The 5,324-nt window shown below is 31.4% G+C and overlaps 1 long non-coding RNA gene across 1 annotated transcript in view; it reads right to left on the minus strand.

Moving 5' to 3' along the window:
• Positions 1–268: 268 nt before the first annotated feature.
• The window catches only part of LOC105114387 (uncharacterized), a 31,276-nt gene continuing 26,220 nt past the window's right edge, over positions 269–5,324 (minus strand). The window contains exons 3-5 of the long non-coding RNA XR_840123.1: positions 4,571–4,576; positions 4,364–4,371; positions 269–280 (exon numbers count right to left, since the gene is read on the minus strand). This is a non-coding gene — a long non-coding RNA (uncharacterized LOC105114387). The remainder of the gene's footprint in view (positions 281–4,363; positions 4,372–4,570; positions 4,577–5,324) is intronic.

The raw sequence follows: 5,324 nt of genomic DNA on the forward strand, positions 1-5,324 counted from the left end.
TACTGTTGTTGTTATTGTTGTTTTATAATTGTTGTTTATAATTTTTACAATTAACCTCCCTGTGGTTCGACCCCGGTCTTGCCGGGTTATTTATTACTTCGACACTCCTGCACTTGGGAGAAGACATCAATCTTTTAGTCGTGTCACTAGGATATAAAAAAATAAGAGAAGAGAAGGGGGGCAGCCAGTCAAGAGGAGAAAAACACCCCCTTCCTCTGCGATTCTGGTTTGGATTGCACCAACATCTCTTGACGTTGTTCAACAAACATGCAAGACTAAACTCAAGATTATGCATTCTTCCTTCTTTTCATTAGTTGTTCAACAAACATGCAAGACTAAACACTTTTTCTTGGTTGTGAGGACATAGAAACCTTTGAATTTCAAGAATTGTGAGATTTATTTTACCTTTTCTTTTCAGTTTATATGATGAATATGTTTGTTCTCCTATACTTATTTTTTCTATAATTGTTTATTTTAATTGTTAAAGTGGACTCTAGTTATTATTGTAGACAATATATTGCTAAGTTTGATATCAAAACTAGAGTTATGGTATATAAACTTGTAAAGCAACTGAGTTTAATAATTATGCAGATCTATGTTATTAATCTGAGAGATAACATTCAATCAAATCAAACATAGACTGTGGACATTTATGTTTTCTTGATTAATCAACTTATCTAGTTATTAAAGTTGCCATTGAATTAAATTATTAGTGCAGACACTATGGTTGTTTGATGGTTAGGGTCAGTTATACAGCGGATCCATTAACTAACTAATGTTAAGAAGAGATAAATATTCAAAATATAAATTGATGTTTCATTTCCATGATCAATTCTGATTTCTATAGGAGGATGTGTGCTTGAGACCAATGTTTGTTGTCTTGATAAGTTTTTGATTTTATTTCATTTAATTTTGCTTGATAGTTGTCTAATTTCTTTTGCTTTAGCCTAGATAACATCCAAAACCCCTCCAAGTTGCATATCATCTAGCATAAAAATCTAACTTGAACCTTCCTCGTGGGATCAACCCCTTGCTAGCTCTATATTATCTTGTGTTGTGTTTTAAGCTGGGGTAATTAATTTATACTACCGTGACATCGCAACACATTGTGACATCGCAACACATTTTGACATCAAGACCACTTGAATTATTGCATATGGATCTAATGGGTCCAACTTAAACTAAGAGTGTTGGTGGAAAGAAGTATATCATGATCATTGCATTATTCAAGATATACCTGGGTTATATTGTTAAAAGGTAAATCTGAATCTTTTAATCTTGTAGGGAAATTGATCAGAAAATTACAAATAGAAAAAAAAAATCTTTTTATCTCTAGAATCTATAGTAATAATAAGAAAGAATTTGAAAGCACTAATTTTTCATCTTTTTATGATGAACAGGGTATACATCAAGAATTTTCTACTCCAATCACTCCTAAAAAAAATAGTGTAGTTGAGAGAAAAAATAGACTTGTACAAGAAATGGCTTAGACAATGCTCCATTGCACTTCTAAGGGAAAGTTGTCAACATAATTGTCCAGATTTTAAATTGCATTGTATTTAGACTAGGTGCAAAACTCACCCTTTATGAGTTGTGGAACAGCAAGAAGCTCGCAATCAACTATTTATAGTATTTAAAATTTCTTGTTATATCTTGAGAGATCGAGAAAACTTATATAAGTTTGATAGCAAGAGTGATGAAGGAATTTTTCTTGGATATTTCATCGCATAGTAAAGCCTATAGAGTCTACAATCTATGAACTCAAATTATCATGAAAACAATCAATGTTGTCATTGATGACAATCTAAAGGAATATGTCAGTAATAACCTTGATAACATGTTTGAAACAAAAAAAAGAAACCTTATTTGAACAGTCATGCATAGGTTTAAACAGTCCCAAGAAAAAGAACTTTTTCATGAATAAAGCACAATCATCCTAAGGAAAACATCATTGGAAAATTAGATGAACATATGAGGTTGAAAAAAAAATTATTAATCAAATCTCATATGTGTGTTACTAATCACCAGTTGAACCTAAAAAGGTTAACAAAGCTGTATAAGATGAAAGTTGGATCAATGCCATGCATGGGTAACTAAATTAGTTCAATAGAAATGATGTATTGGAGTTAGTTTCATGTCCTGATAGTCACAATATAATTGGACTGAAATGAATATTCAAGAACAAATCACATTAGCATGGAACAATTATTAGAAACTAAGTAAGACTAGTGGCACAAGGATACTCACAAGTTGAAGGAATCAATTTTGATGAAATATTTATACTAGTAGCTAACTTGAGTCTATTCACATACTACTTGCATTTGCTTGTCACCAAAACTTCAAACTATATACCAAATATATGAAATCCAGAATAAGACCACAATTTAGATATCACCAAATTATAATATGTATATTCATCATGAAAGAGTAAATACATTATTGTGAAGAGATTCAAATAAAAAAAAGATAGAAGGGTTTGTATTTTATTTAAAAGAAAAGACTTGACAAAATGTGGAAAAGGTTAGGTAAGAGGAGTCAATTTATAAATGCATGAAACTTAGGGGAGCATTGTATGTCAAGAGGAAAAAATGAAAATATATAATAATAATAATAATAATAATCTCTCATTTTTCTTCTTCCATGACTAGTTGCATGCATAAAAAGGGAAAAAAAGGATTTGAAAAATAGTGAGAAAACCTTGTCTAAACACATTCTGGAAAGTAGGGAAAATCAATACTTTAAGAAACTAGAAAGAGATTTGTACGATAAAAGAAAATAATAATAATAATAATAATAATCTCTCATTTTTTTGTCTTCCATGACCGATTGCATGCATAAAGAGGAAAAGAAGGGAGCTGAAAAATGGTGAGAAAATCTTGTCTAAACACATTCTATAAAGTAGAAAAGATCAATACTTTAAGAAACTAAGAAGAGATTTTATGGAAGAAGTTGAACAACCTCACGTGTTCTTCCTTGTGCAATTGATGAACAGATTATATATGTGCACAAAATGAGTAACTTTAGTTATGCTAATTATTTATTTTGAATTAGTTTCTTCTTAATAATTGGAGATGTATATCCTAACATTTAAAATGATCATATAAAATGGTTTGGGTGTACGTGGAACTTGAAATATTTATTTTGTTAACTAATTTTTTAGAATATTTATTTTGTTAACTAAACATAGAAATTGAGTTGAATAAATTTTTTGGAATGCAATTTTAACATGAACTAAGTATTGATTGTGAAATTGAATCTTAATTGGTATATAAAGAGATGCCGATATATTCCAACGCAGGTTTCATAACCCAATTCTGGGTTATTCTTCAAAAAATATTTTTTTTTAAATAAAAAATCAAAAATAAAATAAAGGCTGACAATGTTAAGAAAAAAGATAAAGGAGGACTACAAAAATAGAAAAAAAAATCAAGCTGTAATTTTTTAAGGAAATTCAAGGTCTAATTATGCCCCATTATGCCCAAAAATGAAGAAAAATGCAAATTCAATGTCAAATTGAATGATTATTGGATGAATTTTGCATAAAAAGTAAGTCCAATAACATAATTAAATTTTTAATAAGCTAATTTGATTTAATCATAGGCCAAATTAAATTTTAATTATGTTTAAAAATTAATTTGGGTCCAATTGAAGGATTTAATTAAGCGCATGGATTTAATTATATTTTAAATTAGTCAAATTAATTTTATTTTGGGTTTAATTGGTAAAAATTAGGAGCCTAATTTTGGTTTAATTGAAAAGATTGAAATTTTAAGAGACCAAATTTAATTTTTACCAAGTTAATTGATTGAAATTAGGGGCTTATTAAATAAAAAAGTTTAGGGTCAATTAGGGTTCAATTGAAATCAGTTGAAAGAGGAAGGACTAAAATGAACTTTGGCAAAAAAGGAATCGACACTATTTATTATCTTCATTTTTTCTCTAAAAAACCTGATCCAGTTACTTGCTTTGCAGCAGCAGCATTTAATATACCTAACATCTATCAAATTTGACAAACCTTGTATGAAAATGATCATCTGCACTTTATCTACAACTTTATGTGATCAGTTCAGGCTAAATAACAATACATTATCTCTAATGACAGCCTAGATAGGCCAACTCTGTAACTCATGATACCTAGTTTGAGCCAATGGTTGGGATCATTCCCAACTGAATCAAAATCTGAAATTTTTCTCTAGTATAGCCAAGATTGTCTTCTTCCATTGCATATAAATAGAGGTGGATTTCATGGCTTGAGGGAGAAGAAAATCGGGTTCAAAATCAGCCAAAAAACCAGTTTTTCTACAGGTTTCTACAAATTTTCTTCTTTCTTTCTCTCTCCACCATGGCCTTCAGCCACCACCACTACTACTGCTGGCTTAACAACCATCCTCTCCACCACACTCCTCCCGTTTCCTTCATAACAGCAGCAGCCCATCAACACCAACATTTTCATTTTCTTCCCTGTTCAACACCGGCAGCAGCAATATCAACACCGTCCTCCACCTCCACAACCGACTTTAACACCATCATTTCCATCAACCTAGCTCCTCACCGACAATAGAGTAACCACCGTGACCTTTTCTCTCCTCTCCTTCCAGCCTTTCTCTCTCCTATGTAACTTTTTCTTCTCCCAGCCGTGACTTGCAACCAGCTCCAACCGCCAGCCACCAATGATGACCACCACCACCACACCAGGTTGTCCGCTCTCTCTCTCTCTTCCTTTCTTTTTCTTCTTCTTCTTCTTCCTTCCTCCCCTCCCTACTGTTCACTACATGAACAGTAGGTGTAAAACATAATTCACGTCCTACTGTTCATGCAAGACATAAATTGTGTGTGTGTGTGTGTGTTGTATACGGCCAAATCCTGAAATTTTTCCAAGCATATTTTTCATTAAAAAACAAAAATTGTATCTTTTTCATGTAAAAAAAAATCCAAAAATGGATATCATATCCAGTTTATGATTATCCATTAGGATTTGGACAACATGTCAAAAATCTTTTTCTAATTTTTTTAATCCAGATGTAAATTTTAATATTTGTGGGGTGTAAAATTACATGATAAAGTACACCCTCAGGTATTAAAGATACAATATATAAATAAATGTGATGCTAAAATTCAAATTTTAGAACAGTTAGGATTTAACCCAATAAGGTAGAGACTCTCTCACAAAGACAAATCTGCATTGAGCCTTAAAAAAGACCAACAAATACCCAACTCAGAAAAAACAATCAAACAACAATGCAGCTTACCTTAGATAGGATGCACTGCAGGTGATATGTCTTTCCCTTGCACAACCAATCCCTTACACAGACTCTCGCAAACCA

This window comes from Populus euphratica, unplaced genomic scaffold, assembly GCF_000495115.2.
Source record: "Populus euphratica unplaced genomic scaffold, PopEup_1.0 scaffold514.1, whole genome shotgun sequence".
Taxonomy (NCBI): domain Eukaryota; kingdom Viridiplantae; phylum Streptophyta; class Magnoliopsida; order Malpighiales; family Salicaceae; genus Populus; species Populus euphratica.